The 27,536-nt window shown below is 40.2% G+C and overlaps 1 protein-coding gene across 10 annotated transcripts in view; it reads right to left on the reverse strand.

Moving 5' to 3' along the window:
• Nucleotides 1-23,614, reverse strand: part of ERBIN (erbb2 interacting protein) — a 116,118-nt gene extending 92,504 nt beyond the window's left edge. For 2 of the 10 annotated variants that reach the window (XM_071731172.1, XM_071731159.1), the window contains exons 1-2: nucleotides 23,475-23,559; nucleotides 6,293-6,396 (exon numbers count right to left, since the gene is read on the reverse strand). The gene's annotated coding sequence lies outside the window, so the exon portion shown is untranslated. Of the gene's footprint in view, nucleotides 1-2,386; nucleotides 2,537-3,525; nucleotides 3,617-6,292; nucleotides 6,397-16,230; nucleotides 16,318-23,179; nucleotides 23,326-23,474 lie in introns of those variants that run through there. The other 8 variants (XM_071731171.1, XM_071731160.1, XM_071731162.1 and 5 more) reach the window with 8 other exon arrangements.
• Nucleotides 23,615-27,536: the final 3,922 nt, after the last annotated feature.

Here is a 27,536-nt window from a genome sequence, read left to right on the forward strand (position 1 = left end):
CATTTTTGTTTGTTTTGCAGACTATTTTCTCGTCTAAAATCAACAAGAAGATTCCTACTTAGTTAATAAAGTTCATTTGTATTGCCATCATCAATTTTTCAAAGCAACATTTCACACCATCCCCACACAGGTATATAAAATGAATTCACTATTAATTCCTTCATCTTCTTCCTTATCTCTGTCCTCCACAAGAATGCTTAATAATAAAACCCTGATAATTACCAGCTTGCTGATGTCCAGTGATCACTGCTCAAAGGTCACTCCCTGATAAAAAGTCCCACCCCAGGTAAAAGAACCTCTGCTCTTTCAGCCTGTATTCATAGGAGAGTTCTCCAGCTGCCTGATTATCTTCAAGGCCCTCCTCTGGGCCCACTCAAATAGGTCCAAATTTCCTCAAAGAATTTTCCCTCTTAATTAGACAAGAGGTATTTTAGATCCTATGAAGATGAACACATTTGTAATTGTGAATAAAGATTTTGAATAAGTCTAGAATACTTTTTCCTTGAAAGTCTGTATTTTAGTACAGAAGGTAGGGAAGGAATAAAGGATGATCAGCATCCATATAAGAAACTGAACAGAATAAAAGATTAGCTTGAGTTCTGCATAGCCTGGTACTTGCAAAAAGAACACATAAGCTTCTTCATTGAGCCAAAAATGACAGGCAGATAAAATAGTTTCATACTTTTAAACAGCTTAAGATACATGCAAAAGATAAACAGATATGTGAGTTGTTCAAGGAAGAGAGGAAAGGATCATAAGAATGAAATATTATTTCACCTGATATGCTGGGGAAAATAAAATCTTCTAACCTAAAACCAAATTATAGCATTATAAACTATATAAAGTCCTATATTAGCATCTTATATATTTTAGGTGGACTCCCTGCATCTCTCACATTCTGCAGTCTCCAGCTTCTAACGAATAACATTGCTGTAGGCTGCTTCCCCAGCATTTCATTAACAGAAGGATATCTTTTACTACTTTGACATGACTGGTTTAGATTTTCTGTTTTCTAAGCATCTAGATAAACTTACTTTAACTGACTTCCCTTTAAAATTGGAGTGCAAAAGGAATTTCTGTTCTGATTATTTCCCTGAATGGACTGCAAGTGCTCTTTTCCAAATGGAACAAATACATGCTTCTGATTAAACTCTGTTAGACACAATCAAAATTAATTCATAGTCATTTATACTTTGTCAAACAAGAGGTTTTAAATGTGCAATTGGTTACTTGGCACCTTTCAATGTCACAAGCTAGTCCAGATCTTTCTACATGAACTTCTAAGAATATTGCATCCATCAACTTTTTAAATTAACATGTTAATATTAGCAGCAGAAGACCACGTGCTCACAAAATTTAAGTTTACTGTACCTAGGGATTTAATCACTGTATATGTATATGACTGAAATTTGATGGTCTCTAGCAAGCTATTTTTGCAGTTACTTATCAAAGAGAATGCAAATTAAGTATTAATTTTTTTTAGTCCTCGTAAGTCAAGAATAGGTAAATAGGTAAAGCAAATTGAATCAAAATAGCACTATTCTTTTCCCTTACTTTGCCCTTCCTAAACTGCAAGCATCTATTTTCATCATCAAAGACATTACTCTTCCTACCAAGGATACTTAACAGACCAAACATAAGCTTTATTTTTTCCCTTCCAAACTGAGCATGTAGCACTCTTTCTTTATAAAGATACTGAGAATTATTCATCAGTCTTTAATGAGCAGTATGTCCAACATCTTGGGTTTTGTTTTTTTGTTGTGGTTTGCTTTTGTTTTGCTTTGTTTTACAAAGTTTTGTTCTTTCTTTCTGCACTTTTTATTATCTAGTCTATTTGCCTCTCACCTATAGCTGATGTTCACTTCAAGTTACACTCTTCAGAGCAAAATCAGTCATCTCTTTTTTCCCCAAACCCAAGCTGCTGCTTCATAATAGGACAACCCACCCCTTTTGTACCCCTTACCTAGATTCAGCTAGCTTAATCATCATCTGCCTTTGTCATCACTAGCCCACCAGCAGGAGAAATGTCTGGAGACCACCCAGACCTTCAAAAACACTGTGCACCTGTCTTTAGTTAATTTATACATTACGATCTTCTATCCATCCTGCTGTAAATTCCCCCAGAATGAGTTTGTTGGTCTTGAATAGCTAAGGATTTTTACAGACACAAAATCATCAGGGTAATAACTTGATGGTAATTGGATATTCCTAAACACACAGCACTCTTCCCTTACTAATCCTTCCCTAGCAATCCAAAGCAACTAATTATTTTTGCTTTCTGTGTACCAGGCTTCTGTGGCCTGAGCTTGTTGCAGACTGCCTAGCTGCAAACTAGCCCCCTACATTTTCTGCTTGTTTAGTGACAGACAGCAGTTCTTATACTGACCTGGAGTTCTGTAACACATCAGCCTGTGCAGCTCTCCACACCACTGTTGCATGATCCTCCAGACATAGTAACCATACTGGAAGAAATCTGCTTGGACTTCACAAACTTCTGCAATTACATTGCAGAAGAACTTGTACAAACTGTACTTCATATAAAGAAAATATTTTGTTAGAAAAACAAACTGTGGCACATCCATTGCAGCTCCCAACAGTTGCTTAAGACATCATCGGAAATAAAGCATTTTACTATGCATTTCTGCCTTGTCATCATTTCTTCCCACTATCAGAAAAATATACTTTCATATTATAAAAGATAGTTACATCATTAAGAAAAAAAATCTGTGAGGGGGGAAAACAATGAACAAAAGAAAAGGAAGAAACAGTCAAGATCATCTGTGAGTGACATGGAAGCCAGACCTTAACTGAAGAAATAAGCACCAGCATCCTTGAACCAGCAAATTGCATTGGTCAAGACTTTCAAAGACAGCTGTCAAAAGGAAGCTTGCTTCTATATATTAGTTACCACATAATTCTATCTCCACTGAACAAGGTTGCTGGAGAAAGAGAGAGGAAAGAGTAGGAGGAAGCCAGAATAAGACATTCTGTTTAACAAGCTGTAAATACTCCCTGAATACTTTTGCTCTGCAACCACCATGCAACTTTTATGGAACTATATAAGCTTTTTATGTGCTAGTCACTTCATCAACAAATAAAATTGAAGAGCTGCTTATGCAATGCAAGAGGGAGTTCCCCAATACGTAGAGCTGCACAGAATTAAACCGATTTGCCTACATGTAGTCAGGATGAGCATTGTTTTCCTTAGAATATCCAGTCCTGGCCATGTGACAAACAGGAAGTTTATCATGCAAGCCAAGCCTCTGATAACCTAATCTTGTTTTAGACAGATACTGTTAGCAGTGTACATATTTCAAGTGGCAAACTAACTACTAACCTTCATAAGTCCTTAAACTAAAACAGCATTCAGCAAAGCAGTCTAAAATATTTTAATGTTGAAATGCCCACAGTCCTGAGAATCATTTTACCTATCAATGTCCATACCTCTTGTCCACACCTCTTCTGCACCACAGAGAACACCAGTCTGACAGAACAACCAGTTCCCATTGCTAACATAAAACACACCTTGTGCTGACAGGATTAACCCTCATAGCTGAACCACCTGAGATGTTTGCGCAGGCACTTCATGCCAGAACTTGTCAATTGAACTAGGAAGGGGGAGATTTGGGCCAGCATTTATTGCTACAAGTAGAAATGAATCAGCAAGTCAAGAGGACTCACCGAGTAAATATGCAAACTAAAGCTTATGTAAGAAGCTTGGAATGTGTCCAAAACCTACTGAAATAAAGGCATCACAGAATACTGAATAGATGGGATACCGTAGACCTTCTTTGGGCAATGTTATTTTCTTTTTCAGGAAGTCTTGATGGCATGGCAATGAAATAGGCTTTTCCTTAACTGACAGAATAAAGCTTCAAAACTGCACCTCTAAATAAAGCATAATCAGGAGCCAAATATACCCCACTGCAAAAGAAGCTGCAACACCCAGTACAAGTGAAGACTTCATGCTTGTCAAACTCACCTATTACACAGAGTACAGATTACAAAAGTGAAAAAAAATCTGACAAGTCTTCGTCCTAATTTTCTTTTGTATACACAACATACAAATACACCCGTACACAAGTAAGAACTGATTTATGGCCTATATGTTCACTATTTCACTACCTGTAAATACAGACCCATACATCACTTTCACATTCGACCAAAGAATTTAGCACTGTGCTCATTACGGAATTAACAGCTGGACAAACTGCAGCACTTTTTTTTAGAAACCTATGCATTAAAAAACTTGAAGAAGCTGAGGAAGACACATTCAAATGGCAGTAAGAAGCCTCTCTCCAAGAGGATCACAAAACACCCAGAACACTAAGTCTTTTGTGATAACTACAGTAACTACTCATCAAAACATGCTTTACAATTCAATTTCTCAAGATCTGCCAGCAGCCACACGTCTATATCAAAGCCAGCATTTTCTTCCCAACCCTCTTCTTTTTATCTGGTAAAGATTTTTCCCTTTTACCTAATGAAGCAACAGTCAGTAGTGAAAAAGGCACTAGACACAAAATAAGAGCAAACTAATGCAAAACAATAAAAAATAAACTCTAGATTAACCATGCCATTTGAATTGCCTTATCAAGACTTCATATGTGGTTCAATGTGAAAACAAGATCCACAATAAAATCAGAATTCAAAAACAAGATTCTAATTAAACATAAAATTATAATCAACATTCAAGTATGCTTATCAGCCTATTCTTTTATACATATTAGGGAGTGTTACTGAACTATATGAATAGCTTAACAAAAGAAAGTACCCTTCCTAAGTCCAAGCTATGCACTGTTGTCTGAACTCCCTGCTTTGCTATTGTTAGCTTGGCAGTAAATAGGACATTAATTAAAAGCTTCAGCCTATCCATCTAATAAAATCACTTCTCTTTTTGTGTCAATTTCTTCACATTCAATAGAGAAATGTGAAAGAAATCTCAAAAGTTTAATAGAGAAAAATGAGACTTTATCCAGTCTACAGAAACAGTAATTCTGAAGACTTCACAAAGAATATGAAGTACTTTTAATAAATATAATTAGAATTTTCTTCTCAAGAAAATATCAGTTCCTCAAAATAAATACTATCTGTCCAACTCTTGTACTATCTTTTCATAACAGTTCCTAATTTAAATATAAGACATGTGCATTTCCAAGCAAATGGTTTTTATAATACTATTAAGAATTTAGAACAGTATTTTTGCTGTTAAAATATCTCCCCTCTCAATAGTCAAGCATCTTCTGTGGATGGTTACAAATACTCCCGAGCATATTCTAACTTAATTCTTGAAACACAGCAAGATACAGAGAAAGCAGAATGAAAAATGTTTTTGCTTAATGGTCCTAAGTGGCAGACAGTCTACTAACATCAAACATATCCTAGTGGAGATCCTACCCCAGTATATTAAAATCAAAATATTGTGTTCTATTAAAGATTTTTGTGGTGCTTCAATTAGGCATATATCTACTTTAAAAATGCCCCATCATTCTGGTAATAATATTCTTGTAATACAAGTAGCTACACGCATCTGCAGCTGAACTATAAGATCAAAACCAAGTTTAAACAAAATATAACCCCTCCGGTTTAGTCCACCCCAAAACATACCATTACAGTGTAACAAACATACAGAACTGAAACAGTCCATGCTTGCAAGGCCTCTCCCCCCAGAAAAGGCCACAGTCAACTGCCCCAAAACAAACAAACAAAAAAAACCCCAAAAACAAGACAAAGCAACCCAATCTTATTAACCTTTCCCTAGACGGGATAACAGTGGTTAAGTTAGCATAGCTAGGGCTGAAGTAGTTGTTTCAAAACTACTTTCATTTTTTGCACAAAACTAACTGAGTACATTCCATAAAATGGTTTACTAGCTTGCATACATTATATGTAGCAATCCAAGTAAACAAATACTGGAAAAATCATAGCAGAAGGAATGGATGCCAGGTTGCCTATACACAAGTGCTCACACAGAGCCTTTGACCACGGTAAAACCACAGACACAAAGTTTGTTGACCTAAACCACAAAGTGTCTGTGACCCAAGCGTGACAGGCTGTGCCACTGCTGTGAATATCCCTAGTGCTTCGTGGGAGAAAGCAGCCACAATTCACAGGCCTTACACATTTTCCCTAGAATAGGGAAAGATACAAATTAAGCAGTTCAAAATGTCTGTCATTCTTGCATGTGAAGGTGATAGAAAATACTACCAGTACACTGTAAGGTAAATTAAACTGTAAGTGCACCCAAAACATTTCCCCTTATCTCCTTCAAAACATCTGGAGGGTCACTTACCCGAATCACTCCAACACTGCCAGTTCACACCATAGGAGTCTGAATCAGTTGCTGAACTTGGACCACAGAATCACAGGATGTTAGTTAAAAACCAGCATAAGGATCTGTGGAAAAGAATTAAGAAGTGTTTAGAAGTATAAGGAGCCTTGCAGAAAAACTAAGACAGTTTCAAATCCACATATTAACTTAGTTTTGCACCAGAATTAAACAAAGAAGGCAGATAAGTAATAGCATGTAACTTACTATTCTACAACCACCATTCTTCAATTTCTCATTTTTGTCCTTTGCCAAAACTCAAACTAATGCAAACAGAGAAAGCAGTGTGCCAAAACATAAAAATGGTAGAACTGATTATCATCTCCTCTTTCTATGCCAGCCAAAACCAAAACATCTGCATTTCTAGCAAGCTTGAGGTTCAAAACAGCACCCTTCTTATTACTTTTAAGAATGGAGTTTTAATGCAATTACCAGGTTAATAAAATGTAACCAAAACCGACAAGAAGTTATTTGCAGGACCTCAACTGGATGACTTCTTGAAGCACTGCTGTTCTGGTAAGTTTCAGGCACATTCTCTGAAACAGAATACATACCACCCACACTGTCACAAATACTTCCAAAGCCCTCATGGGGAAATACAACTCCTTGCAACAGATGAGGCTTTTTAAAAGCTGCAATTATTTTAATTGGACCTGCCAGCTGCCTTTCATTTAGTTTAACATGAGGCTTTATTGAAATTCTGCAGCCACAGCCACTGGCAAGAGTGGAGACAGTTGCTTACAAGTAGTTGGATCTGTTTCTGAGATCTTACTCTGCCTGGTGAGCTTTTGTGAAGTACTAAGTCCCCCATGAGGGCCAGGGCTTGTAAACATGAGGCTACTCCTACCTGTCTATAAAGGGCTGCATCTGTTCAGTCTTCCCATTTGGGTGACCTGTACCAGACCCTGCTTGTAACGCCCCTTCCCTTCCTTTAACCCTGACCCATAAGCTCTTGGTCAGCTTGTCATCCAGCCTGAGGTGCAGCTCCAAGCATTCCAGATGGTCACTGACACAGAGGGAGACACCCCCGCCCTGTCTCCCCTGCCTGTCCTTCCTCAAAAGCCTGTAATCTTTCATTTCAAAACTCCAAAGGCACCATCCTACCATGTATCCATGGTGCCAGTGAGATCATAGCCCTGCAGGCACACACTTGTGCCTAACTCAACGTTTGTTCCCCGTGCTACATATTTGCAAGGAGGCATTAAGTTGGGCCCCCAATGAAGCTGACTTACAGGCAGAATGCCTTTGAGGCATTTCTCTGGTGCTTCCCTGTTGGCTCATATTACCTCAGGAGCCATCTCTGTAGGAATTCAAGTGTGCTGCTGTGTGTACAGCAAGTTTCTGAACAAAAGGCTGACAGCTCCCACAAGCACCCTGTCCCTAACCTTGGTGTGTCACAGAATCATCATGGTTGGATCTTCAAGGTCACTGAGTCCATGTGTCAGTCCTACAACACTTTAACCATTAAATCATCCCCCAAAACGCCACATCTACCCGTTTTTTTAATACCTTCAAGGACAGTCACTCCACTGCCTTCCTGGCAACCTGTTCCAATGCTTTACTAGGCATCCCACAGCTTGTCACAGGGAAGCTTGGTATTATCCCCCTCCCTCTTCAAATCCAGTTTAAAGCTCTGTCAATGAGCCTTGTATGCTCCTGAGTGAAGACCCTTTGCCTCCTTTGAGAAAAGAGAATCCCATACAGTGCCAGCAAGCCATGTAGGCCATACCATTACCAAAATTCCAAAACTGTTCTGGTAACACTACCCACAGAGCCACGTGTTAAACAGACTGTGTCTGGTTGTTTCTACGAATGTCACTGCCAGCAACTGGAAGGAGTTAAAAACAACCTGTGTCCCAGCTTCCCTCACCAACCATTCAAGGCCCTGAAGACACTCCTGTTGACTCTTGGACCTTGCACTGCAGCTTCATTGTGGCTCACACAGAAGATGCATAATGGGTAAGAGTTTGAGGACTGCACCAGGCTAGGATGTTTCCCAGTGATGTCCTTAACCTGGGCCCCAGGGAAGCAGCAGATTTCCCTAAGAGGGTCTGTTCAGCATACTGGACCCTCCATTGCCCTCAGAAGTGAATCACCTATAACTGTAACATCTTTTCTTTCTGGTAGAGCCGGTCGTAATACAAGGGGTAACACCTTGGCAACACCTCAAGTGTAGATGGACTGTCATGCATATTACCCATGGACCAGCCTTCCACATCCAGAACCTCTTGTCTGTTGCACAGAGGCACCTGGGAAGGCAAGGTGGGCAAGGAGAGGGTTTGTCCACAGCCCTGAGCACTGACTAGCCTCTGTTCACTCCTTCTATTTAAGCTAGTACTGTCAGCTTAGTGGGGGGGGGGGGAGGAGGATTCAAAGTCCCCTTGATCCTGTTTTTGTTCTGTCTCAGGGAGAGCAGAGCATTGTACCACCAGTCTCTCTCACCCACAACCACAGAAACACACTGGCACTCCCTGCAGCCTGAGACCTGGCCAGCTGAGTGCTTCCATGCGAGCTCTGTCTGAGCTGCCATAACCATTCCAGCAAGCAAAAGAGAACAGAACTTTCCTGTGGGTGGATTCCATAACTAAACTTCTGAGAGGGCAGTGGACAGCAACTGAACTCACCTCTTGATATGGTAGGGTGGCTGTGCCCTTCCTGCATGCTCTTCTACACCAACAGCAGTGGTGACAGCCCCACACTCTGGATGATGCCCCACACTCTGGTCACTTGCACTCCCCCAGCAGCTTTTCATGTGCACGGAGGTGGCTGTGGTTGCTCTGTCAAGACCCAGGCCCCACCAGCACTTCCTGTGAGAGCTGCTGGCTCACAGTGGGTCCCTGCAGCCTTGGCACTTCCCTGCCTGATGAAAAGTCTATGTGTGCTGACTTCTGCTGCTCCACTACAGCTTAGGCTGGTTTGGCAACTCCAGACACAAAACTAAGTTTCATGAGTTACAAAGTTTCTAAGACAAAGAACAGCAAGAATAGCATCATTAAAGTAACTGTTGCTGACACTTCCAGAGGACTCTCCAGAGTCCTCCAGGACTTTTCCAGAGATTTGGCAAATTCTAACAGATCTTGCCTACCTTTTCCAGTACACTGCTGTTTCATCAGTTTCACATGGTACTGTAGCCAGCACAGCGAGAAACTCTAAAGGATGACAGGATTGATGACCATACTGATACTTTCCTGGCTTGCTCAGGAATAAAAAAAATGCAGGTTGCTGTCTCTTATAATGTTGGCTCTGATACTCACCTTCTGAAATTTTCCTACTTATTTCCCACCTACAGCCAAATATTTTTTATGACTAAAAATACTAATGCAAGTATCATATCAAATCATATTAAATGGCCACCAACTCTCCATACACAACCCATTTAGAAACTTCTGCTATATGATGTAAAGAGCTGAAAGAGCTTTCTTGGCTCTCATCTACCAGGAGCTGAGTAACTTCTCTCCCTCTCTCATCTCCTGTTCTTCCGAAGGTTAAATTTTCAGTTCAGTTTGAGCTTTAGGTGGTTAATAGTATTTCAATCAAATACTTACTCAGAGGGTGAGGGATGAATACAAACATGGTTTGTACATACAAACATGCTTAAAAAACATATACATGCCCTCAGATTCAGAGTTGATTCCATTTTACCATGCTCTAGATCCTTACTAGAAAAAAAGACTGTCACAACTGAATTAGACACATTGAGGAAATATGAAAATAATGTGCAGTTACTTCATACTCATTTGCAAGGTCAACATATTTTTTAATTCCTAACTAGACTGTGAATGGATTTTTTAATAAAAAAGTCCTAATGTATTTTGAATTTGGAACCCAAAACAAACAAACAACAAAACCCAACAAAACCCAAACAAGCAGATAAACAAAAACAAAACAAACAACTAAAAAACCAATAACCAACCCACAAAACAAAAACACACTATCAAATTTTAGACCCATAGAATTTAATATAATTACATAAGTTCGTCACAGGTACGTCAAAGATCACTATTTAGAAACTAAGAAAAACACTTGACTATCTCCCAATTCTGCATAGGTTGATCTTTTAAATAAGCAATATGAAAGAAAACTAACCCATTAATTATCTTCTCAAATAAAGCATGCAAAATCATTTGGGGCTTAAGATACTCTTTTGAACTTTGCATCCCTCCTTGCACTCCAGGAAAATAAATTATCTTCTAGCTGTCACTATTTCCTCTGAAGTGCTACATGAAATAATTATCAATCAACCTAAAGACACACAGTTGTTTTGCAGATTAAAGAGCTTGACATACAAACACACAAGTAGCAATATGAAAAAGAGCTTCTTATCTACTTAAGAATGTTTCCAAAGCTATCTGTTTGATGATTTACTCCTCCAGTAAGCAGGCAATGTCCAGCTGTCACGGTTTAATGCTGGGCCAGCAATTAAATTAATGACAGATGCTTCCTATCAGCCCCCCCTCCCCTTCCCTATGGGGAAAGGAGAGGGGAAAAAAGGAGACTTAGGAGACCTCCCCCACCCCCAATAATGCAGACATCACAAGCAAGGCTGCAGGGAAAGTCCAAGGCCAGGCTCCTGAAGACAGCAGCAGACAGCAACCTGGATGCAGGAACACACAGGTCCAGGAGAGCATGGATGTGGACCAACAGCAGACAAATAGACAGAATCCTCTCAGGATTCCATGTCCATGGACAAAGAGAGGTCAGCCCTCATGATCCTTCTAATGTACACTGAGTATGATATGTGTGTCATGGAATACTTCAGTGGATTCTGGTCACCTGTCTGCCCTGCTCATCCCCACAGGAGGGTGACAGGTGTGACCCCTTCACTCCTTTTTTTCCTTCTGGAGCACGAGATGTTTTTGCTTGCTCATCAGCTCACTGACCTTCAATATCAAGTCTTCACCTAAGAAGCAAAGGAGTCGTGCTTGAAGGAAAGAGGAAATGTACTGCCTGCTACCAGAGAAGACACAGCCGAATGCGAGATTCTACATTCTGTCACAGGCTCTGTCATTTAAGACAGCTCTTAAAGTAAAGTTGATAACTTCATTATTATTGATATTTTTATCTTAGTGTCAAAAAGATGTAGCAGAAAACATATGCAAGCCTTGTTTAATGCCAACACTCAGAAAGAAATCACAACATAAAGCAAAGCAATACAAGCCAATATACTTTTAAATGTCACATCAATTACATAATTATGTGTACGCACAGTTAATTACATCACACAGCTTAGAAATAAGTTGCAAAGTACCTTAAAAATATATTTAAAAAAATAATAATTAAAAAAAAAAAAAAATCAAGACAACTGTTTCATGGAGAGGTAACAAAAGAAATACTAACTAAATCCAAGTTGGTTCTAAAATGCCATCAACAGCACAGAAAGATGTTGGGGCTAATTTGAAATTTTTTGCCAAAGAGGGTAAAAAAAAAAAAAAAAAAAAAAAATTAGCAGACTCCATAGACTTGTCTATGAATATCTGAAATGGCAAGATTTGGTAAGAGTTGAAGTTAGTATGACAGCAAGAAAAGTCAACATATTATAGCTGTTGCAAGTATACCAAAATTTGCCACCTTCTACAGGTTCCTAACAGCAAAGACCTGTATCATATTAAGATTAGGTTTTGTGGAACTGTATTAACACTGTGACAGTCCTAAGTCAAACCTGACCACAAGTGTGTGAACTCATTTTCAGGTTCATTTGATGTTCTCATTTTTTCTAGAGATTTTCGTATAACTTCCCAAAGAAGGCTGAGACCAGGCACACTAACACACATCACAATCAGGGAAGACTTAAAGGAAAAATATAAAAGCACAGAACAACCCAGCTAATGTGAACCTAGACAAACAAGCTACTCCAGAAGTTGTTTTGGACCATACATGTCATCTCTCAGCAGATGAACACACCCTTAATTGGTGGTATCATTACCACGGAACAGCTAAAAGTTTCAGTTTCTCCTCTTGCAATCCCAGAAACAAGAATATATAAATCTTCCATTCTGTTTCACATCTGAGCTCCTAGTATCAAAAAAAAAAAAAAACCAAAAAAAACAGGGGGGCAAATGCCAGTTTGGCCACTGCTACAGTCGCTACAGTCAAGCTTCAGATAAACTTACTTTATTGTCAGACATTTGATTTAAATAAATAAATAAATCCATGTCTTTTACAGCTAGGAAAACACTTGCACTTACTCCCTCTCCTCTTTCAGGATCCTATGACTTCTTACACAAGACAAAATGCTAAGGACCATGCATACATAGGATAATTCACCTAAATTAGTTTTTAACTGTATGTCTAATTATAGTGATGGAAGAGAAAAACAAACAGTAGAACATTCAGAAATGAAAAGAAAAATTGCTTTAAGATACAAGCTTCAATCCTCTGGGTTCAAGAGAGCTATAAAATCCAGGTGGTCAGGCTATTTCACACAGGAAAAATCTATGCAAGGTATTATTATAGAGTTATCAGATGAAATTACAGCTTCTAGAGAAACAAGTACTTTTCTGTCAATGTAATTTTTAGTATCTTTGCCTTCTGCCTAGAAGGAATCACAATGACTACCATCCCCTCTGCAAACAAGGAAGTAATATGCAACAAAACACACTGCCCTGGGCTTGTTCCTTCATCATCCTAAGATCCTGGAATATTTGGAGCTAATAGTTATAAATGTTCCTACTTCCTGTCTTGCGAACTTGCTGGAATTAAGGGTCTGGGCAGAAGCAACATCCTTCACTGCTCTTCTTAATTTTCATCAGCCTTGGTTTTCTGCCTGCATTATCAAGTAATTACATACCACTCTCCCAGAAAAACAGATCAGCTACCTGCCTTAAAAGAAGAAAAGGAAAAAAACCAACCCACATACCAAAACCAACAAAACAAAAGAACACCCAAAAAACCCAACAAAAACCAGTATAGTGCACACAGGTCTAGATATGCAAGAAAGAAAGTGTAATACTCTTTTTCCCATACAGTATATTCCCATCGACAGACTTCCTGTTTCAGTTCTATGACACATATTAATCGAAATTTAAAAATAGGGTATGAGGAAACAAACAGTAGTGAAAATCCTAAAAATGTAAGGCAGCAGGTGGCATTTAATACTCTCCTTAGTAGAAAAAAAAAATCCTTTTTAATGCCTTCATTCAGGAAAGAAACAAGATTTGAAAAGCATAACCACCACATTCTGCTTCACAAGTGTGATATTTTTATTCATTCGACATATGTCGCTTCCTGAACGGATTCAATGTATTCTGGCATTCCAGAACAAAATTGCTCTCATCATGTTTGGCACTTCATGTACAATGCAGCCAGGAAGCCACTCCTTAGACTATGCAGCCATCTGCAGCAGATATCAGAGGTTTTTAAAACAAGCAAACTGCACTGCTTAATTATGTAGTATTTCAATATTCAAGAAAATTCAATCTAAATTCTGTTAACCAGACTTTCCACCTAACTACCCGATCTTATCTGCAGACAACCTGTAACACACAACAGTTCAGCTCAACCAAAAGCAGAAAGAGAAAGGAAACTATTTCTTATCAGAAGATTGCTAGTTACTTACTTATTCTGCTTTCTAAAATGTGTGGTCCATATATTAAAACAAAACAGCCTCTAATGCCCTGCTTTACATTATATGCATTTCCTCCAAAAAAGTAACTGCCAGATTTCCCAGCTAAAACTAGGATGAGTCGAACAGAGGCCAGAAGAACAGAGCAGGTCAAAAATTAAGACTTGAAGATCCGAAGCAAGCAGACGTCGGGTAAATAGTAGGAGGAGGAATCACACGCAATATCCTCTAGCTAATAAGATGGAAAAACTGCCCGGAAAAACTGCTGTAACAAATCTAAACAAGTTACACAACTCAGTCTGTGATGACAGGAACATAAGCGGAAACAAATGCACAAATGAGTTTAAAAAAAATTGCATGTGATTATGTGTATTCACTCCCTATTCTGGCTTTGTTAGTTAGATTTCAAAAATGTATCGTATCAAAAAAACAAAAGAACTAAACAAACAAACAAAAACATGCACCCCAAAACAAACAAACAAAAAACCCACAAAAAACCCACACTACACACAACAATGCACCCCAACACTCAAAATGCTACACAGTGCCCTGAAGAAAGTCACTAAAGAAACAGCATCTAGAACTGGACTTCCATTTTCTTCCCTTAAGAAATACTTCTGTCCGTCTTGTGCTGAACACCTCATCAAGCTGATTTGCTTTTTGCTTTTACATCTGTTCAGTACACACTGTGGTACTAAAACCAGCAGCTTTTATTTATAATGCAGCTTTAAAAAGAATTTTACTTTATTACACCTTTTCTACTGCTATGATAAGAAGTCGCCACTATTTGTACAAAGAGCAAAAGTTTTAAAAGAGAAAAAAAAAAAAAAAAAAAAAAAAAATCAGTATTTTCCAGATTCTAAGCTTCTTCTCCCTCTAGCTTATACAGTAATTACAGCACACATTAGCTCAGTATTATTCTCGGCAGTTTTAGGTGTTACTATCCCAAGCAATTAAAGGAATATTAAAGGAATCCCTTAACTGTTTGGGTTTTATTTCTACTTTCATTTTAACACTTTTACATGAATCCTGATCCATTCCAATTAATTGCTCACAGTTCTCACTACAAGACTCTTCACACCTTCCATGTGGCTAAGCACCCTTATTCTTGTCCTCTATTTGTTCAGTTTTGCTCTCACAACACACATTTAATATTTGTCAACTTACCATCTCTTTTCACTCCTAACACAGCAATTAAGCATTTAAGCTAATACTTTCTGTACTAAGTGCTTTTTCTCTTCACATAATGTGGTGTTTTCTGCTACACCAACAGATGACTATTAAACAAAAAAGATCTGGTTTTTTTATTTTACTGTATCAGACATTTCGGAGATCAGATAAACAACTGTTACAACAAAATTAACAGGCTATTCTTTAATAGTTTCCAAAGTATTTTTGTCTCTTCAAAATGATGGCTTACTGCTTACAATTAAAAAAATGAAGAATGACTTGGAATTTAGACTATTATATGAAAGTACAGCTTCTCTTAAAGTGCTGCTATCAACACAGATAATAGTAATTCACTAGCTAAAGTAAAAAACAAGTTTTTCACTTGACAGGAGTTTTAAGCAGAAATAAGATTCTTCCTTCCCATCACAGTGCAAATTATAGCCTCAAAAGTGAATTCAGAGCTGATTTAATAATAACCCAGCTTAAAGCATTACTTAACTTCTGACATCCCCTGCTTTCCAGCAAAAGAAAAGAAGCTGCACAATACTACTTTGACATTGTTGAAGTTAAAGACTGGGACAATGTCATGCTGGTTTGCTATTAACATGTCAACCCCTTTTTCTCACAACAGGAAAATGGGAATGAAGAGTACAGTGTAGAAACACCAGAAAACTTCATAATTGTGATTCCAAGTAATATGAATTGATCAGTCCATGTTTCCCTTCAGACTTCCCAAACATTAAAACCAAGTTAATGCAAGTTTGAGGAAAACGAGTAACATTCTGATTTTGATTGAAGGTTATTCCTATGTAGGTATGTCAAACCTTGAAGCTGAAATTCAAAACTTTGTCAGGATTTATCAGAAATGGAATAATGGATGACTTATGGTTCTAAAATTAGCAAATACATATTTTAACTCAGTGGAAACATTTCTTGAGCAGCTGGCTTATCTAGAGGGAGAAAAAAAGCAAGTAAGAGGAAGTATTGATTTAAAAAGTAATTTTAAGTATTGAAGACGTGTTCCCTCCCATCCCATAACACTTTCTTTTGACCTGATCCATTGACAGGGTCATCATCTTTCCCTGAAGGCATCATAGTCTGCTGCAGCAAAACCAATTCAGTAACACTTATGTCATGAGAGACTACAGGACATTTGAAATCTTGACAATACCTCTCCCACAGATTTCCCACAGGAAAATCCCTCAGAAATGTCTGCCTGCTCCAGTCTCTTTCTCTAGTAAGAGCAGCATTGCAAAAACCACACAGGAATGACATAATCCTCAGCATTTCTTCTGCTCTGCTTCAGTAAAGCAAGACAAAATAAGTGCCCCTTGAAAAACAGAAGAGCTAACCCAGATAAATATGATCAGGAGAGTAACTCTTAAAATAGATTTTAATAGACCTAGAATAACTATCTTGCTTTTCTAGTATTTGTTTAAATTTTCATTTATTTAGACCAAATCTCTGGTAGTGGACCATTAACATCTAGATTAAGAATAACGAACTGGAAGAACAGGATTTTCTAACAGTAACAGAAAGCTCTCTCTGCAGCAAAACATCATTCAGGAAAAGAAGTGCCTCGTAAAAGAAAAGATACCCGTAAGATGCATCAGTTAAACAAAGTATAGTAAAATAGTACAGTTCTGATAGTTTGTCCCTCCCACATATATATGATCCTGAATTTATCCCTCAAAATCACAGCCACAAGGCTTGCAAAATTCAGAGTTCCAACTGATTTCCCCTTCCTGTTAAACTTCCAGAAAGGATGGAAATTCACAGATTTAATCATCCTATTCTCCCCTCCCTACTTAAGACTTGAGTCCTTAATCCCTTTTTAACTTATTTTTAAAGTTTCCCAACACAAATACATAAACCAACAAAAGTGACCTTAGAGTAAAATTCTTAGAGTAAAATTCTAGTTCCAAATATTGTTTTCTAGCATTCTACACTCTTGCCTCTGCCTGTAATTCCTCCTAGAAGGAGATCTACTGAAGAATTAATTAATCACTTAAATTAAATCAGCCTGTAGAAGCTTACTAAAGCAGAACAGAAATAAACAGTACAAAGGTTGAATAACTATGAATCAGAATGGCAGGAATTTTCACGTTTTCTCCCTCACTGATTAACTTTATTGGCAAAAAAAAAAAAAAAAGTACAGCACCTCAAAAATTAAATGACCTGCAGCTCCAAGGTTAGCCTTACATTATTACAAGATCAGAAGTAATCCAAAATGAGCATGTTCTCCTAAAAGGACTAGTTACCAAGTTGACATTCCAGTTTGCCTCAGACTAATTTGCCAGAGCAAGCAAACATACCAGCTGTAGGGTATCAGTGAAGATCAACAGCTGCTTGCAAGTTTGTCTCCTCCTTCAGGTAATGCCTACCTCACAGACCAAAGTGGAAAAGTAAGTAAATTCAACACCTGCATAATATACTCTGTAGCATGAGCACAAAAAGTGAATGTTTACAGAGCATTCAAGTCACAAAAGATTTAGACTGCTTTGCTGCCATAGTTTTCAGTTTACTTCTACTGAAAATACAGTCCCCAGTGTTGCAAATACTTCTACAGCCAAGGTTTGGGGTTTGTTTGTTTGTTTGTTTTAACCACAAATATGCATAAACACAAAGATTATAAAGCATAACATTTCTACACTGTTTAAAAAAAACCCTCTTATTTACATCAGTATATTAGTTCTCCAATATTTCCAATATTAACTTACACCATATCCTCAGCTTTACACGTAAGAACAGCTGCACTAGTTTGATCAAATTGCTCCCAATTGGGCTGATCTTCTAAAACAACATTTCTTCCCCCATAAAGAGTAACACCAGGATGACAATATGTGAGGGAAAAAGCAGCAGTTCTTATAAAGTTTCTTAGCAGCCTACCAGAAGTCTTCTACACAAGGCTGGAAACACTTTCCACCATCCAAAAACTTAAGATGAAATCCACTGTCATTTTGGATGACTGAAACTGTGACTGACATTCAAGGCAGCTGGCACGGCATTTCAGACATTCATAAAGATACACTGAATGTGCACCTAAGACTTGTCTTCTACTTCAGAAGTGCACTTTTAAGCTCAAGAGAACACAAAACACTCCTAAATCATGTATTTCTTTCCTACCTATTTGGTCTTAGAAAGGAAATTGTACTCACACAGCTGCAGTCTCTCACACTAATCCAGAACAGTCAGTCTACTCATTACTTGGACCATGCTTACCTACCTCTGCTCATTCCACCCCAACCAACTTCGTGACAGGGTCTACAAGACATGAAGCACAGTACTGTTCATCTTGAATACAAAGCTGGAAAATTCAGTGAGCTTAGAAGACTATGCATTTGGAAAAGGAGCTTGTGCACCCAGCAAATTCCAAGCAAATCACTCCGAGGATACTGATCTACACTTTCTTCCAATTGTTATTCTCAGCATGTGCATCTAAATAAGGAAACTAGTGCTCACTTCTAGTTGTTGTTTTACTTTGCAACAAAATATAGCCTTAACTTGCAAAATTCAATTATACAAGAGCAAGAAACAGAAGTTTGAGAAACCATAGTTTAATTCACAAAAATACAAGAGTGTATAACATTGAATATTAAAACTAGGAAAAAATTGTGCATTTTGGAATGATCTTCTTTCTGATAGCTTTACTCTTACAGGGTCAGAAGTTGTCCTTACCATCATAAGTAATCTTTGGGGTTCAGCCTGTGACGAATCATCAACTGTATTTAGAACAGAGGAAGGCACAAAAATTCTCCTGTCTTCATTAATCCGAATTGTGAACAGGACCAACTACCTAACGTTTTCTTGGACATGCCACTATATAGGATAGAAAAATTTGGCCATAACATCCATTATCTACTGCAGTGGATAAAGAGAGAAGGAGAGTATATACTGTCTTACCCAATGAAACTGAGCCCTCAAACAAAAGAAGATCTTCATTAGAAGAAGGCTTCATTACCTTCTGACACTATCACAACTTCCAGGGCAGCCAAAGCAGCCAAGAATGTTCACACTGTTCTCAGATTCTGCTTAATCATCACTTTTTTTTTTCCTATGTATAATGAACACTTACACAATCTGATCTACAAATTAGTTCCAGATACAGAAAGAACCCCTCTACTTTTCAACTTAAACTGCCCTAGGGAAGCTAGTCACGATGCTGATGTTCTCCAGCATAAGTATACTTCAATTTAGTTTCATTTAGACCAAATGAAGAGGGTAGTTTACACAATTTTGCGATGTATTTTTCTCAATTACACAAAATTGCGATGTATTTTTCTGGGTGGAAGGTGCAATTTAGTGTTTAAACATCATGCTTTTGTATCACCTTCAAAGGAAGTATAGGTAAAACTAAACAATCATAAGCTACACATCCATATTGAAATTTAAGCATCAGAGAAATAAATACCTAAAAAAACCCAACATGGTAACTAATGAGAAAAAAAAGCAGAAAAAGCAAAATTATCCCGAGATTATTATATAATAAAAACACTACAAGCTTCTACAAAGAAAAATTTTTCCACTTTCCCTAGGCAGAAGATGATACTTATAAATCTCTCCTACATCTTACTTTCAAATATTATTATTTATAAGGTTTTACTGAGTACATTAACATTGTAATCTTAATTAGAAATTAAGGTTACATTAAAATAATATTTTTACAAGAAAAACCCCTCCAAAAAGCCCATACATGTCCTGTCACTACAGCAGACAAGTTTACATACATATATATCCACTCTCCCCTTATAATCTGAAACTCAACAGAACTGCTTAATAATCATTACTAAAGTAGTTATTTAGGTCCACTCATTTTTGCCAATATTTCCTCAGCAAGAGATAAGTGTGCCAGTTGCGCTCATATAGTGGGTCCTGCATGCCACTTTCATAGTTGAAAACCACTGCAGCTCCTTCCCATAAAATTAAGAGAACTATAAGGACTGTGGGAATCCCATTTTTGACAACTTTGATAAGCCCTCACTCCAACAAAAGTCCTCATTGTCCAGAACTCTCCCATGAGAGAAGCCACAAAACTGCTCACAAGTTGCCCACAAAACTAAAGACACTCCCTATGCACTCAAAACATTAAGCAAAGCTCTCAAAATCAGTTAAATGTTTAGAAGTTGTAGAAGACGTAACCTGTATCTCACAAGCATGCACTGGACTTCACGGATATTCCAAAGACACTAAGCTAGCAATGCAACAGGTTACCACGAGCACTGACTTTCTGTCTGGGGGGACAGAGGGGAGAGGAGGACAAGTGATCTACAGATCACTTACTACACAAACTGATGAACATGTTACCTTCCAAGTTTGCATTCCAATGTGTTGTCTAACATTCTTTTACATACTCAAAAGCTGACAAGGTAAAATAGTAATGTTTCTAAATCTGCCCTTTCCAGACAATTTACATTTAACTATCTCTATCAACTGTCTTCATCAACATTTGCAGGCTGACACAGGAATACAGTCTACTATTTTCACATCTGTAAGAATAGCTTTTCCATCAACTCAACTAGTTACTCGTTCGTAAAAGGTTATTTGTAGTTTCTCTATGCAGAGTAAATGTCAGACCCTTTTTTAAGTACATCAGGTTATTCCAAAGGGAAAATCTACTGAAGACACAATGTATCAACCATTTGATCTTTACGTAACTTTTTCCCTAGAAGATTTTCCTTTCTGCTTGGGAGCAGGAAAGACAAAAACAAAAGAAAGCAAAGTGGACAGCCAGTGATTCATCACACCCCTACAGGAAAGCTTAGTTGAGGAATTTCCTCCCATGCCCTTCTATTTCTAGAATCTACTGTGAACATACTACATATAACATATGTTAAAAATGTGCAAGCCTTTTCTTAGCTCTGATGTTCCAAGCACGGCTCTTTATGCCTAGGACTATGGACTCTGAACAAACTCCTCTAAAGACAAATCGTAACACCATCTTCTTACACCACCAGTTTAATACACTATGCAACCTTCAATCAATAAAACTTTCTCCGTGGAGCCCCCTCATCAATTCTGTAAGACTGTGTTGTGCAAATGGATACCCAATAGAGTACCACATTTATACCAAACATTATCTACTGGGCAGCTTATTTATAAGCCAAATATATTAACATATATACCAATATGACAGTCATCCCAATTATAATCACAGTCCCTATTATGCCACGTGCTTTAACTCCTGGCTCTCTGATAGCAAGCATACCTGGTTCAAATTACTGATGCTTCCCTGAGCTTAGTTTAATTCATGAACAAGGAACAGCAACATCAAAATAATGCTTCCCCAAGCCACGGATATGAACCCATGAAGGTGTTGTTTCAAGCAACACAGAATACCATGTCTATACTTAAATTCATAACATGAATATTAATGTCAGACTGATTTTGAGTTCAAATGGTGAATCTCAAGGAAGAATACACGCCTTCATAACTCCTAAACGATGTTAATGACATGAATGGCATTCTATGATATAACCATTAGCTGTAAGCAGTACTGAATTACGCTTTCATCATAAAAAAGGACCTTATCTAGAGCTACCATGGTGACAAAACACTAGTGAAGAAAGTTGTGGCTCCACTACAAGGATCTATTCTTCTGCATGGCATTGAAAAATATCAAGTGCATCATGAGAAACACAAAAGGTCTGAAAAGAAACAAAATTGCATCTATTAAGAACATAGTGGTTTACAACTAAATTTGTCATGCATTGCTCCAGCTCCCCACCCCCATCACCCCACCCCCAAGAATCTCAAGTCATTATGGGGACTGAAACACTGCTTTGGAAAGTGATCCTTCTTTGTAAAAGGATTACTCTGTTTAGACTTCATTGCTTTTCTGCCAAGCGTCAGCCATATAAGGAAACTCAAGTTCACTGCCATTTATTTTCTTCAGCCTTTTCTGATGCCTAAAAATAACCCTTACTGCTGCCTGGAAAGGTAAGTCTATAATCTGGAAGCCAAACCATCTACTTGTTATCAGCTACAGAAGCCACTTCAGGTCAGTGAAATGTTAAAATTTTTCCTTGTGGCATATCAAACAGATGGAGCTGGATTAATAACTTTTTTTCTCAACCACTACACTACTTAACATTGCTAGAAAACTACATTATATAGGTGTGTTAAAATTTTTGCATAGAAATTACTTTGTCCAGGCCTCATAAAAACCAACACACCTCAGCAATGTTAGAGACAGAAGCACACACATCCTTTGACAAACGTACTGCTTTTGGGTTTGACAAACAGGAACAAAAATTTAAATAACTTAGCGCAGAGTTACGGCTTCTAGCTCATTTTGAGCATTCACATTATGAGAAATTCCTCGCCTTCACAGAAGAACAAACCAATAATTGCCTCTTTGAGGCATGTGCAATAAAATCTGTGGTAAGCAATATGGCTTTCACCACACACAAATAGTTAGTTGCTGTAACTTACAAGCACAAACAGTAAAACACCTCACACCAGAACTTCACACTTAGCTTCCCTTCCAACGGCTTCTCCTTCCTGGCACTCCTTTCAAAAATTACAGAAAAGTGATCATCAAACCCAAATACAGCTATGTTAACCAGAAGCACATACTTTCAACAAGTCAGACGACTAGCTAGTTGGTTTTGGGGGGGGGGTTCAGTTTTTGTTTTTTGGGGTTTTTTTGGCTGGTTTGGTTGTTTTTTAATGAAGGTTCTTTAGATAAACTTGTGAAAGAATCAGAATGCAACACAGACCTCTCCTATACAAGCTGAAAAACACGCAGTCCAACTAGTCATCTTGAGGACAGAGAGGGGACGACGGGGAGGAAGAGAGGCGGAGGCAGAAGTCGAGGGAAAAACTATGACAGCATTTACACAGAATTACGAGGGCACATTTTTATAAAGAAATGTAAAAGCTATCTTGAAGCCAAACACTAAAGGCTATTCCAGAAAACACCGTGACAGACAAACAAGAAACAGCAGACACACACAGCGCCAAGCCCCAAGATCTTTCGATTAAATAAAAGATACTACCTCCCCTTTAGGACTAAAGTTATTTCCCGATAATTTAATTATGCTCGCAGGGTTAGTAATCGTTTTGGAAGGGAAGGAGCTGAAGCAGCAGAGCCAAGAAGTCGAGCAGTTTCAGACCAATACCTTCTCCAACCGAACAAAGAAACTTCTGTGTCTGGGTGCTTTAAAACTTTGTCTCACCAGACTCCTTCAGCCTCCATGAAACTAGCGACTACGGTCGTACAAACAGCATTTCGGCGAGAGGGGGAGAAGCACAAAAGACAGCTCAACTACGCAAGGCGGAAAACACAGAAAAAATAAAGGCCAAAAACAGGATATCAAAATGAAGCGTGAACTCCTTCCTTTTACCCCACCCCCTTCAGCAGAGGGAGGATTTTTCTGTTGTCGCTGCTCCCCAAGCCTTCTGCATTCAATTTACCTTGACTGTCGGGCGTCTAAACCAGATCCAGCAGGCAGGAGTTTCTTCCGCCCCCAAGGAAATATATTAAATCCAACCGAGTTTTCTTCTCGTTAAGGGGCAGAGAAGAGAGCAGAGGATGGAGAAGGGTGGAAATGATTAAAAAAAATAAACAAAACCAAAAAACCAGATGCAACAGCTCGCGACGAGGACGGGGGCGTTCGGGGATCGGAGAGTGCGACGTGCGTTTGCGCGGGGGGAGGGCGGCAGCGGTGCTGGGCTCCTCCCGGCCCCCGGCGGCGGCGGCGCCGGGGTCTGTCCCGGGAGCTGCCCCGAACTGCGACCGCCCCGCTCGCCGCCGCGACCGCCCGGCAGAAACGACGCCCAGCGGCGAGACCGCAGCTACCCCCGCCCCACAGCCGACCCCGGCTGCGCTGCCCGGCCCGCCACCGCCCCTCGCCCGCCGGCCCGCCTCACCGGCACGCCGGGCGCCGCCGCTCCGCCCCCGGCTCCTCACCCAGGGCCCCCGCTACCTGAGCGCGGCCACCGAACCCCGCACCCTGCCGCGCCGCCGCCACCGAGGACAGGAGGGGAGCGGGATGGCCGCCTGCCTCACCTGCCCGCCCGCTGCCGCCGCCGCCCTCTCTCCCCGCCTCCTTTCGCACACTTCCCCCTTCAGCCTCCCGCCCCCCTCCCCGGCCTCAGCGGCGGCAGCAACAACAGGGACACGGGAGGGCGGCGGAGCACAGGGGAGGGGGAATGCCCGCGGGCGCGGCGGGGTGGGGGGACGGGAGACGACGGGGAGCGCCGCGGTGGGGGTGGGGCGGGGAGGGGAGGGGAGAAGAAGGGAGGGGAGAATAGGAGAGGGAAAAAGAGAGAAGGGGAGGAGGGAGGGGGGGAGAAGATCGCCGCGCCCCTGCGGCTGCCGGCGCAGCGCACCGCCGCCCAGGCCGCGGGAGGCACTGCAGCGACGGGGCGGGGGGGGGGGGGAGGGCGGAGCAGGAGCCGTGCCCGGAGCGGGCGGGCGCCGCGGGAGCGGACAAGCGCCCTACCGGCCGTGACTGGCGGGCGGGGGGGAGAGGCGTGGCGGGTAACGCCGCCGCGGCCCCCAGACCTCCCCGCCACCCCGCCCCGGTGTGGGGCTGAGCGCGGGAGGCCGCGGCGCAGCCAATCCCAAGCGAGGGGCGTCGTGAGGGACGGGCGGCCGCAGCCAGTGGGGCTGGGCGGGGGGCGGGCGCGGGCAGTGGCGGAATGGGACGCTGTGGGGCGGGGGCGAGCGGAGGGGCCGGCAGGGGAAAGGGGGATGGGGCCGCGGGGCCGCGGAAGGGGCCTTGCTGCCTGTGCTTGTGTGTCTGTGTCTGTGTGTGTGTGTGTGTGTGTGTGTGTGTGTGTGTGTCTGTGTCTGTGTGTCTGTGTGTCTGTGTGTGTCTGTGTCTGTGTGTGTCTGTGTGTGTCTGTGTCTGTGTGTGTCTGTGTCTGTGTCTGTGTCTGTGTGTCTCTGTGTGTGTGTGTCTCTGTGTCTGTGTGTGTGTGTGTGTCTGTGCGCCTGTGTCTGTGTGTGTCTGTCTGTGCGCCTGTGTCTGTGTGTGTCTGTCTGTGCGTGTGCCTGTGTCTGTGTGTATGTGTGTGTCTGTGTCTGCGTGTCTGTGTGTGTCTGTGTCGGTGTGTGTCTCTGTGTCTTTGTCGGTGTGTGTGTATCTGTGTGTCTGTGTGTGTCTGTGTGCCCCTCATCGGGGCCTGAGGTGGTGCTTTCAGTGCCTTCGTCGCCTGCTAAGCGCCGCGGGCTGAGGCCCCTGCGCCGGGGTGCGGGAGTGTCTGGTTTTCCCCCGCCGTTTTGGCAGAGTTCTGTGTTCAGCAGGAGCAACGTCAGCTGCCCAGGCACATTAAGTCCCAGATGACAAATGTTCCCTGGCGCATATGCAGCTCAGCTTCCTAATTTAATAATTGCACACTTGATACCCGGATGACGGAAAGGACTGATCCCATTCCGGGGGTTCGCTTTCCTACCGTCCACGGCCCTTCCAGCAGCCTCCGCTCCATCGCACCTTTCGCACGCTCACTTCCAAGTTAGCAGGATCTGAGAGAACAAACGTATTAACTGCTGTTGCTTGCATGAAAGTTTAAGACAGCACCAGATCTGTAGTCCCACTGCTTTCCCCCAGAGCCCAGAACACAGATGTATTTTCAGCACCTTTATACTATATGGTGGCGCTGAAAATGCTGTTGTGTACGAATACTTTTGAGAAGTAGCCAATGGGTTTATCATGGCTTTAATACTGGTATTTGTTGGATCTCAGCAGTAGGTTGCTGGAAATGTTTTTCTGTTTAATTTCCTTGAATGTTTGAAATGGGCAGTTGGTAACCTATTGTGTATGCAATATGCCATTTTAACAGTTCTGGAACCTGGAGTTCTTCTCAGCCACAGAACAGTGCACAAAGCTGACAGCAGGGTGGATTTGTGCATGCTGCTCACCTTATGGTCCTTAATCTTGTTCTGTAGTGCCATGTCTGAGGATAGAGGTAGTTTTGTTTTCACACCCACTTAATCCCTGGCTTGACTACTGGGACTGCCACCAACTAAGCTGGGATAGTGTTTTATTATGATAATCTGTTTACTGAGAAAGGAACAAAATGTTAGAAAATGCTCTTTTGCATGAGCCACTGAGCAGCAAAGGAAAATGGCATGTCAGGTTACTTTGCCCCTGATTTTAGTGTACAATTAGAAACAAAAAGTCCCTTAATCCCTTGCTGGTAAACGTTAACTGCTATTTCCTCTTCAGGATTGCTATGTGCTTCATCCAGTTTTCTTAGGAGGCTTTGGATGAAAAAAGCTTAATAATCTTTAGCAACAGAACATGCAGTTGGTCACACTGGTAAAAGTCCCCTATGTTTAACAGTACTGTTACTTCTTTAAAACTTCTTTTTCATGTGTGGTAACTGTATGTCCAGATATCCATTTTGTATCCAGACATAGAAAACAAGCATGCATTTTCATTGGGGCAATAATATTTTTTACTGTTTCTTCACTTTTCTACAAATCCTTTTCGTATCTTTATTGAGCATGTAGTGCTATTTGCCTAGATTTAAATTATTAAGCTAAATTAAATTTAAACATCTGAGTTTGTAAAAAATTAAATCATATACATATATATATATTTCCCTACACATTAAATCACTTCAATTTCTTGTTCAGAAAAGCCATTTTCTTCTAATGAGTCAGCTTTGGACTAAGGCCAAGTATAAGAATGTCAGCCCATCAAGGTTTATGACTCCTCACTATAGTGCATTACACTGCTGCTGCAATAAAGTTTTTATCTCATGTTAACAATTGATCATTCCTGTCTAATACTCAATAATGTGTCTTTATCATAATTAGTATTCATTGCTCAATGTAACTGATGTTCCTCCAACATCAACTCTTCAAGGTATCTCTTTTACCTGTGATTTACCATAACTTTTTTAATGTGAAAATCTTCTTTGGCAATGTTTACTGCAAGTTGCCTAATGCATTTATTAATGCCAGAAGTTAATAGATGGGTGTGGGAAATTTATAGCAACTGTTGCTACCATGGTGAATCTACCATACTTGGTAATACTTGTTTCAGTGTAAGATACTACTTCACCTACAGTTTTAGACATCTATAAGAAAAACCTAGTCAAAGTTTGCTGAAACCACAGCTAGCTAAGCCACAGCTCCCGAAGACATTTTGCACAGACAATACACAACTATCCATACAAATGAAGAAAACAGCACCAGTTATCCCAGGGATTTAGAAGTGCTATAAATATCAAGACAGTATTTAGATTACAGCTTCAATAAAGTCCCCAGCAACATTTAATTCCCAGAGCCGGTATCCCAGTTACCAAATAATTACAGATTAAGTGTACAAAGTACAAAATACAGAGTTACATAATGAGTCTTTTAAGTGGGACCATGCAACTGATCTCACTAAAAGTTTAAACAAATTCTTTATGCACAGTTGCAGGATAGACACCAAACCCAAACTCCTCTGATTCAAATTTCTATTTTTGTTTTTCAGTAGGAACACTAGTAAAGCCTGCAACAACATCCAGCTAAACTGA

The sequence above is a fragment of the Heliangelus exortis genome, chromosome Z (assembly GCF_036169615.1).
Source record: "Heliangelus exortis chromosome Z, bHelExo1.hap1, whole genome shotgun sequence".
Lineage (NCBI taxonomy): Eukaryota > Metazoa > Chordata > Aves > Apodiformes > Trochilidae > Heliangelus > Heliangelus exortis.